Source organism: Ranitomeya variabilis, chromosome 5 (genome assembly GCF_051348905.1).
Source record: "Ranitomeya variabilis isolate aRanVar5 chromosome 5, aRanVar5.hap1, whole genome shotgun sequence".
NCBI lineage: Eukaryota > Metazoa > Chordata > Amphibia > Anura > Dendrobatidae > Ranitomeya > Ranitomeya variabilis.
The window spans coordinates 594027869-594038920 of record NC_135236.1 but is presented as its reverse complement, the minus strand read 5'-3'; the positions used below and the strand labels follow the sequence as shown (position 1 = coordinate 594038920).

General features: G+C 45.1%; 4 non-coding genes and 1 pseudogene across 4 annotated transcripts; all 5 read left to right on the top strand.

The window, feature by feature from the left end:
* Positions 1-4378: 4378 nt before the first annotated feature.
* Positions 4379-4575, top strand: LOC143777377 (U2 spliceosomal RNA). Its single transcript, XR_013216126.1, has one exon. It is a non-coding gene; the product is annotated as a U2 spliceosomal RNA (small nuclear RNA).
* Positions 4576-5715: 1140 nt separating this feature from the next.
* Positions 5716-5930, top strand: LOC143777298 (U2 spliceosomal RNA; annotated as a pseudogene).
* Positions 5931-8360: 2430 nt separating this feature from the next.
* On the top strand, positions 8361-8442 carry TRNAL-UAG (transfer RNA leucine (anticodon UAG)). Its single transcript has one exon. It is a non-coding gene; the product is annotated as a tRNA-Leu (tRNA).
* Positions 8443-10445: 2003 nt separating this feature from the next.
* On the top strand, positions 10446-10527 carry TRNAL-UAG (transfer RNA leucine (anticodon UAG)). The gene has a single exon. It is a non-coding gene; the product is annotated as a tRNA-Leu (tRNA).
* A 231-nt stretch (positions 10528-10758) lies between these two features.
* On the top strand, positions 10759-10840 carry TRNAL-AAG (transfer RNA leucine (anticodon AAG)). Its single transcript has one exon. It is a non-coding gene; the product is annotated as a tRNA-Leu (tRNA).
* Positions 10841-11052: the final 212 nt, after the last annotated feature.

Sequence of the window (11052 nt, the reverse complement as noted above, 5' to 3'; positions counted from 1 at the left end):
CGCCCCCCACCACATTACTACACATAATCCCACCCCCACCACATTAACACACATAATTCGGCCCCCCACCCCATCACCACACATAATCCCACCCTCCATTCCATCACCACACATAATCCCGCCCCCCCACCCCATCACCACACATAATCCCGCCCCCATCCCATAACCACACATAATCCGGCCCCCACCCCATCACCACACATAATCCCGCCCCCACCCCATAACCACATAATCCGGCCCTCATCCCATCACCACAAATAATCCAGCCCCCCACCACATCACTACACATGATCCCGCTCCCCCACCACATCACCACACATAATCCCGCCCATCACCACACATAATCCTGCCTCCCACCACATTACTACACATAATCCCGCTCCCCACCACATTACCACAGATAATCCCGCCCCCGACCACATTACCACACATAATCCTGCCCCTACCACATTACAACACATAATCCCACCCCCACCACATTACCACACATAATCCCGACCCCATCCCATCACCACACATAATCCCACCCCCCACCACATCACCATAAATAATCCCGCCCCCACCACATCACCACACAATCCCGCCCCCACCACATTGCCACACATAATCCCGCCCCCCTCCCCATCACCACATATAATCCCGCCCCCCCTCCCCACCATCACACATAATCCCACCCCCACCCCATAACCACACATAATCCGGCCCCCATCCCATCACCACAAATAATTCCGCCCCCACCACATCACCACACATGATCCCGCTCCCCCACCACATCACCACACATAATCTCGCCCACCCACCACTTTACCACACATAATCTTGCCCCCCCACATCACTACAGATAATCCCACCACCCACCACATCACCACACATAATCCTGCCTCCCACCACATTACCACACATAATCCTTCCCCCCACCACATTGCCACAGATAATCTCACCCCACACCACATTACCACACATAATACCACCCCCCACCACATTACCACACATAATCCGGCCCCCCACCACATTACCACACATAATCCGGCCCCCCACCCCATCACCACACATTATCCCGCCCCCACCACATCACCAAACATAATCCCGCCCCCCACCACATTACTACACATAATCCCGACACCCACCACATCACCACACATAATCCTGCCCCCCCACCCCATCACCACACAGAAACCCGCCCCCCCACATTGCTACAGATAATCCAGCCCCCCACCACATTACCACACATAATCCCACCCCCCACCACATTACTACACATAATCTTGCCCCCCACCACATTACTGCACATAATCCCGCCCCCCACCACATTACCACATATAATCCTGCCCCCCACCACATCACCACACACGATTTTGCCACCCCACCACACTACTACACATAATCCCACCCCCCACTACATTACCACAGATAATAACGCCCCCCACCACATTATCACACATAATCTCGCCCCCACCACATTACTACAGACAATCCTGCCCCCACCACATTATCACACATAATCCGCCCCCCCACATTACCACCCATAATCCCGCTCCCACCCCATGACCACACATAATCCAGCCCCCATCCCATCGCCACAAATAATTCCGCCCCCCACCACATCACCACACATAATCTCGCCCACCCACCACTTTACCACACATAATCTCTCCCCCCACACATCACTACAGATAATCCCACCCCCCACCACATCACCACACATAATCCTGCCTCCCACCACATTACCACACATAATCCCGCCCCCCACAACATTACCACAGATAATCCTGCCCCCCCACTACATTACCACAGATAATCCCGCCCCCCACCACATTACCACACATAATCCCACCCCCACCACATTAACACACATAATTCGGCCCCCCACCCCATCACCACACATAATCCCACCCCCACCACATCACCAAACATAATCCCGAACCCCACCACATTACTACACATAATCCCATAATCCCGACACCCACCACATTAGCACACATAATCCTGCCCCCCCACCCCATCACCACACATAATCCCACCCTCCATTCCATCACCACACATAATCCTACCCCCCTACCCATCACCACACATAATAACGCCCCCCACCACATTATCACACATAATCTCGCCCCCACCACATTATCACAGATAATCCCGCCCCCCACCACATTACCACACATAATCCTGCCCCCACCGAATTACCACAGTTAATCCCACCCCCCACCACATTACCACACATTATCCCACCCCCCCACATTACCACACATAATCCGGACCCCCACCCCATCACCACACATAATCCCGCATCCACCACATCACCAAACATAATCCCGCCCCCCACCACATTACTACACATAATCCCGACACCCACCACATTAGCACAAAAAATCCTGCCCCCCACCACATCACCACACATAATCCCGCCCTCCATTCCATCATTACACATAATCCCGCCCCCCACCCCATCACCACACATAATCCCACCCCCCTTACCATCACCACACATAATCCCGCCCCCACCCCATAACCACACATAATCCCGCCCCCATCCCATCACCACACATAATCCCGCCCCCCACCTCATCACCACACGTAATTTCGCTCCCCCACCACATCACCACACATATTCCCGCCCCCACCCCATAACCACACATAATCCAGCCCCCATCCCATCACCACAAGTAATCCCACCTCCCACCACATCACTACACATAATTCCCCCCCCCCCCACATCACTACAGATAATCCCCCCCCCCACATCACCACAGATAATCCCGCCCCACCACATTACCACTGATAATCCTGCCCCCCACCACATTACCACACATAATCCGGCCCCCCAGCACATTACCACACATAATCCGGCCCCCCACCCCATCACCACACATTATCCCGCCCCCACCACATCACCAAACATAATCCCGCCCCCCACCACATTACTACACATAATCCCGACACCCACCACATCACCACACATAATCCTGCCCCCCCACCCCATCACCACACAGAAACCCGCCCCCCCACATTGCTACAGATAATCCAGCCCCCCACCACATTACCACACATAATCCTGTCCCCACCACATTACAACACATAATCCCACCCCCCACCACATTACTACACATAATCTTGCCCCCCACCACATTACTGCACATAATCCCGCCCCCCACCACATTACCACATATAATCCTGCCCCCCACCACATCACCACACACGATTTTGCCACCCCACCACACTACTACACATAATCCCGCCCCCCACTACATTACCACAGATAATAACGCCCCCCACCACATTATCACACATAATCTCGCCCCCACCACATTACTACAGACAATCCTGCCCCCACCACATTATCACACATAATCTCGCCCCCACCACATTATCACACATAATCCCGCTCCCCACCACATTACCACAGATAATCCTGCCCCCACCGAATTACCACAGTTAATCCCACCCCCCCACATTACCACACATAATCCGGACCCCCACCCCATCACCACACATAATCCCGCATCCACCACATCACCAAACATAATCCCGCCCCCCACCACATTACTACACATAATCCCGACACCCACCACATTAGCACACAAAATCCTGCCCCCCACCACATCACCACACATAATCCCGCCCTCCATTCATCATTACACATAATCCCGCCCCCCTTACCATCACCACACATAATCCCACCCCCCCTTACCATCACCACACATAATCCCGCCCCCACCCCATAACCACACATAATCCCGCCCCCCTCCCCATCATCACACATAATCCCACCCCCACCCCATAACTACACATAATCCGGCCCCCATCCCATCACCACACATAATCCCGCCCCCCACCCCATCACCACACGTAATTTCGCTCCCCCACCACATCACCACACATATTCCCGCCCCCACCCCATAACCACACATAATCCAGCCCCCATCCCATCACCACAAGTAATCCCACCTCCCACCACATCACTACACATAATCCCGCCCCCCCCACATCACTACAGATAATCCCACCCCCCACCACATCACCACAGATAATCCCGCCCCACCACATTACCACTGATAATCCTGCCCCCCTCCACATAACCACACATAATCCCCCGCCAAACCACATTACCACACATAATCCCGCCCCCTCACCCCATCACCATACATAATCCTGCCCCCCACCCCATCACCACACATAATACCGCCCCCATACCCAATTACCACACAAAATAAAACCACACATAATCCCACACCCCACCCCATCACCACACACAATCCCGCCCCCCACCAAATTACCACAGTTAATCCCGCCCCCCACCACATTACCACAGATAGTCCCGCCCCCCACTCACATTACTCACCACATTACCACACATTATCCCACCCCCCCACATTACCACACATAATCCGGCCCCCCACCCCTAACCCTAAGATCAATTGTAGTATGTGTTCTTATCAGTTTAATATCTTATACGTCTCCTAATTGGGGACCATATATGAAATGGATTTTTAGAACAGGGAGATGGGAAAAGTGCTTGCTCTGTCCACTCACGCATTGATCTGTTATTGCAGTATCTCCGGGAACAGTGCACTCCTTCTCTGATCCGGTTTCCAAAAAAAATTGAATTGAAATCAGCGCAAGTTGTGTTTTAACCCACGATGTGAATTCTTTTCAGGGTCAAAGAAGCACATTTCAGATGCCAAGTGTAGCATTTTGCTCGCTTTCGCTTGACAATTTGCAACATTTTGTGTGTGTGCCTTGCCTTGCTTTCACCTATGTATGTCAAGCATTATATTGCATTCAATATGCAATCAATCTATCAATTTGTCTTTACTGGTTGCATCAGGTGTGTTAAGACGTAGGCCTGTATTAGGCCTTTGTTACTGTGTTGCATATATACTATACCATCCATCTACAAAGTTAGGGCCCCCTGCTGTCAGTACTTGGCATTTACATTGAAGTATCCAATGAGTAGTTCTGCCATACATACCACATTTGTGACCCCATGAATTCTTTTGTAAAACCTTGTTTCCCTCTTGTGGACCACTGACTTTTAAATTTGGTGTATATGTATTTAAAAAAAGGAAAAATTGTGTCTGCGCTGATCTCAAATACGCTGCCTATCTCCACCTGTGTGAGTATTCTAACGCTTTCTAGCAACCAGGTGCGCTGCCTGCATTAGATAGAATCTGTTCACGGAACCCTCACGTGTCACAATTGGCCCTTGGCCATGGTCTGGAACTCTCACGTGTCACAATGGGTCCTTGGCCTATAAAAAGCAGCGCCGTGGCAGTTATCTTCAGTCTGCTGCCTGAGCCGCGGCGAGCAGCATGGTGGTAGATAGGCAGCAGGGTCTACACCCGGCATCTGGAGAGCTAAGGGAAGACAGCTGCTCGCTTGTTTGTTTTTTGAATTTCCCTCTCGCACACCTCCTCCTGATTACACATAGGAACAAAGAGGGGTAGGAGGGTTACAATAGCTGGGGTTATGCAGATTAGAAATGAGGGGCTCAAAGCTTGAACAAACAGCAGAACGGCCATTGTGAAGGCGTCTGGTTTGCTAAAATGTCCTCCTCAGGGCAATCTTTTGCTCAATCTCCCTAAAGGGTATCAGTGTTAGGCCTTGGTGCGGTACAAGTGCAAAACGAGTTCTGGTTATTGCTTCTTGGCCTTCTGGCTAGGATGAAGGATCAGTGTCAGGCCTCAAGGCGGCACAAGTACAAAACCATTTTTGGTTATTTCTTCTCAGACTTTTGGCTATGATCGTCGTCGTTGCCGCCGCCCAAGATCAATTGTAGTATCTGTTCTTATCAGTTTAATATCTAATATGTCTCCTAATTGTGGACCATATATTAAATGGATTTTTAGAACAGGGAGATGGGAAAAGTGCTTGCTCTGTCCACTCACGCATTGACCTGTTATTGCAGTATCTCCGGGAACAGTGCACTCCTTCTCTGATCCGGTTTCCAAAAACAGATTGAATTGAAATCAGCGCAAGTTGTGTTTTAACCCACGATGTGAATTCTTTTCAGGGTCAAAGAAGCACATTTCAGATGCCAAGTGTAGCATTTTGCTCGCTTTCGCTTGACAATTTGCAACATTTTGTGTGTGTGCCTTGCCTTGCTTTCACCTATGTATGTCAAGTAGGGTTGAGCAAAACGGGTCGTTCATTTTCAAAAGTCGCCGACTTTTGGCTAAGTCGTCGTCTCATGAAACCCGATCCGACCCCTGTGCTTATCGGCCATGCGGTACGCGACTTTCGCGCCAAAGTCGCGTTTCAATGACGCAAAAAGCGCCATTTCTCAGCCAATGAAGGTGAACGCAGAGTGTGGGCAGCGTGATGACATAGGTCCTGGTCCCCACCATCTTAGAGAAGGGCATGGCAGTGATTGGCTTGCTGTCTGCGGCGTCACAGGGGCTATAAAGGGGCGTTCCCGCCGACCGCCATCTCACTGCTGCTGATCTGAGCTTAGGGAGAGGTTGCTGCCGCTTCGTCACAAGCAGGGAGAGCGTTAGGCAGGGTACATAAACCACCAAACCGCTTGTGCTGTAGCGATTTCCACTGTCCAACACCACCTTCGGTGTGCAGGGACAGTGGAAGCTAATTTTTTTTTTTTTTTCTCTCAGCGCTGTAGCTCATTGGGCTGCCCTAGAAGGCTCCGTGATGGCTGTATTGCTGTGTGTACTCCACTGTGGAAACATGCCCATTCAAATCCCACTGCTGCCATTATTATGAGGTTTTGAGAACCCTTTGATCTAATTCTGAGTATTTTGTATTTCCATGAGTGTGTGCATTTCTGTTTTGGAAAAGTCAGTTTTAGACTTTAGTTTAGAGACTTACCTAAATTTTAACAGACTTGTGGGTTCAAATGCCACTAGTATGAGTTCTTTTAAACCTTTTAATCTTATTCTTATAATTATGCTAACATGCAAAATTAGCATATGCTTTAAACCCACTGCTGCCAGTATTATGAGGTTTTGAGAACCCTTTGATCTAATTCTTATGATTTTGTATTTTCATGAGTGTTTTCATGAGTATGTTAACTGTTTAGGAAAAGACAGTTGAAGAATCATTGATTTTTCCCTATTGTTTAGAGACTTACCCATATTCCAAAAGACTTGTGGGCTCAAATCCCCCTGCTGCCACTAGTATGAGTTCTTTTAAACCTTTTTATCTTTTTCTTATAATTATGCTAACATGCAAAATTAGCATATGCTTTAATCTCACTGCTGCCAGTATTATGAGATCTTGGAATGTTTTTGTACTTATTCTGATGATTTTGCTAACATGCAAATTAGCATGTGATTTAATCGTCTTTTGTATTTGCATGATTTTGCAGTTTTCAGTTCAGATAAAGACTGTTGATAGAATCCTTGCTTTTTTCTAATGTTTAGAGACATGCCCATTCAAATCCCACTGCTGCCATTATTATGAGCTTTTGAGAACCCTTTGATCTAATTCTTATGATTTTGTATTTCCATGAGTGTGTGCATTTCTGTTTTGGAAAAGACAGTTGAAAGAATCATTGATTGTTCCTATTATTTAGAGACTTACCTAAATTTTAACAGACTTGTGTTTTCAAATGACACTAGTATGAGCTCTTTTAAACCTTTTTATCTTATTCTTATTATTATGCTAACATGCAAAATTAGCATATGTTTTAAACCCACTGCTGCCAGTATTATGAGATCTTGAAATGTTTTTGTATTTATTCTTATGATTTTGCTAACATGCAAATTAGCATGTGATTTAATCTTCTTTTGTATTTGCATGATTTTGCAGTTTTCAGTTAAGATAAAGACTGTTGATAGAATCCTTGCTTTTTTCTAATGTTTAGAGACATGCCCATTCAAATCACAATGCTGCCATTATTATGAGCTTTTGAGAACCCTTTGATCTAATTCTTATGATTTTGTATTTTCATGAGTGTGTTAATTTCTGTTTAGGAAAAGACAGTTGAAAGAATCATTGATTTTTCCTATTGTTAAGAGACTTACCCATATTCCAACAGACTTGTGAGTTCAAATCCCACTGCTGCCACTAGTATGAGTTCTTTTAAACCTTTTTATCTCATTCTTATAATTATGCTAACATGCAAAATTAGCTTATGCTTTAATCTCACTGCTGCCAGTATAATGAGATCTTGAAATGTTTTTGTACTTATTCTTATGATTTTGCTAGCATGCAAATTAGCATGTGATTTAATCTTCTTTTGTATTTGTATGATTTAGCAGTTTTCAGTTAAGATAAAGACCGTTGATAGAATCTTTGTTTTTGCCTAATGTTTAGAGACATGCCCATTTTCCAAAATGTACTAATTTTAAATGTTGTCAAATGTACTTCACTTACTCTAAGGAAGCTTAATTTATCATGCTGTTTAAGGTAGCATGGCCGAGTGGTCTAAGGCGCTGGATTTAGGCTCCAGTCTCTTTGGAGGCGTGGGTTCAAATCCCACTGCTGCCAACATATTGAGGTTTTGAAAACCTTTTCAGCTTATATTTATGATTTTGCTAATAGAAAAATTAGCATATTTTTGTATGAGTGCGTGCTTTGCTTTTTTGGAAAAGACAAAAGATAGAATCATTGCTTTTTCCTTTTTGTTTAGAGACCTATCCATTTTCCACAATGCACAAGTTTAAAATGTAGTCAGATACACTAAACTTACTCTCAGGAAGCTCTAATAATGATGCATTAGGTAGCATGGCCGAGCAGTCTAAGGCGTTGAATTAAGGCTCCAGTCTCTTCGGAGGCGTGGGTTCAAATCCCACTGCTGCCAGTATTATGAAGTTTTGAGAACCCTTTGATCTAATTCTTAGGATTTTTTATTTCCATGAGTGTGTGCATTTCTGTTTTGGAAAAGACAGTTGAAAGAATCATTGATTGTTCCTATTATTTAGAGACTTACCTAAATTTTAACAGACTTGTGTTTTCAAATGACACTAGTATGAGTTCTTTTAAACCTTTTTATCTTATTCTTATAAATATGCTATCATGCAAAATTAACATATGTTTTAAACCCACTGCTGCCAGTATTATGAGATCTTGAAATGTTTTTGTACTTATTCTTATGATTTTGATAACATGCAAATTAGCATGTGATTTAATCTTCTTTTGTATATGCATGATTTTGTTGTTTTCAGTTAAGATAAAGACTGTTGTGAATTTGGTTTTTGGGCTCCCCCGGTGGTCACTGGTGGTACTGGACTTGTGTGCTTCACTTTCTCTGTTCACCTGTTTCCATCAGGATATGGGAGTATCCTATTTAGCCTTGCTGCTCAGTTATTCTGGTGCCGGCCATCAATGTAACCAGAGCCTTTCTGTTGCATGTTCCTGCTTCTAGACTACTATCAGCTAAGTTGGACTCTTAGTCCTAAGTTTGTTTTGCATTTTTGTTCCAGTTCACAGTTATGTTATTTTTCTGTAGCTGGAAGCTCTTGTGGGCCGAAATTGCCACTCCGGTGTCATGAGTTGACACATGAGTCTTAAAGTAATTTCGGGATGGTATTTTAATAGGGTTTTCAGCTGACCGTGAAGTTCCCTATTGTATCTTCTTGCTATCTAGTAAGCGGACCTCGCTTTGCTGAACCTACCTTCATACTACGCATGTCTTTTCCTCTGAACTCACCGTCAATATATGTGGGGGGCTTCTGTCTCCTTTTTGGGGGAATTTCCCTAGAGGTAAGCCAGGTCTGTCTTTTCCTCTATTAGGGTTAGTTAGTCCTCCGGCTGGCGCTGGGCGTCTAGGGATAAAACGTAGGTACGTCACCCGGCCACTGTTAGTTGTGTGATAGGTTTAGCTCATGGTCAGCTCGAGATTCCATCACCCAAGAGCTGTTCAGTTATTTATGTTCTCTGACTTTCCCTTGCCATTGGGAACCATGACAAAAGACTGATAGAATCCTTGCTTTTTTCTAATGTTTAGAGACAAGCCCATTCAAATCCCACTGCTGCCAGTAGTATGAGCTTTTGAGAACCCTTTGATCTAATTCTTATGATTTTGTATTTTCATGAGTGTGTTAATTTCTGTTTAGGAAAAGACAGTTGAAAGAATCATTGATTTTTCCTATTGTTAAGAGACTTACCCATATTCCAACAGACTTGTGGGTTCAAATCCCACTGCTGCCATTAGTATGAGTTCTTTTAAACCTTTTTATCTTATTCTTATAATTATGCTAACATGCAAAATTAGCATATGCTTTAAACCCACTGCAGCCAGTATTATGAGATCTTGAAATGTTTTTGTACTTATTCTTATGATTTTGCTAGCATGCAAATTAGCATGTGATATAATCTTCTTTTGTATTTGTATGATTTAGCAGTTTTCAGTTAAGATAAAGACCGTTGACAGAATCTTTGTTTTTGCCTAATGTTTAGAGACATGCCCATTTTCCAAAATGTACTAATTTTAAATGTTGTCAAATGTACTTCACTTTCTCTAAGGAAGCTTAATTAATCATGCTGTTTAAGGTAGCATGGCCGAGTGGTCTAAGGCGCTGGATTTAGGCTCCAGTCTCTTTGGAGGCGTGGGTTCAAATCCCACTGCTGCCAACATATTGAGGTTTTGAAAACCTTTTCAGCTTATATTTATGATTTTGCTAACAGAAAAATTAGCATATTTTTGTATGAGTGCGTGCTTTGCTTTTTTGGAAAAGACAAAAGATAGAATCATTGCTTTTTCCTTTTTGTTTAGAGACCTATCCAATTTCCACAATGCACAAGTTTAAACTGTAGTCAGATACACTAAACTTACTCTAAGGAAGCTCTTTTAATGATGCATTAGGTAGCATGGCCGAGCGGTCTAAGGCGCTGGATTAAGGCTCCAGTCTCTTCGGAGGCGTGGGTTCAAATCCCACTGCTGCCAGTATTATGAGGTTTTGAGAACCCTTTGATCTAATTCTGAGTATTTTGTATTTCCGTGAGTGTGTGCATTTCTGTTTTGGAAAAGACAGTTGAAAGAATCATTGATTTTTCCTATTGTTTAGAGACTTACCCATATCCCAACAGACTTGTGGGTTCAAATCCCACTGCTGCCATTAGTATGAGTTCTTTTAAACCTTTTTTAAACCTTTTTAT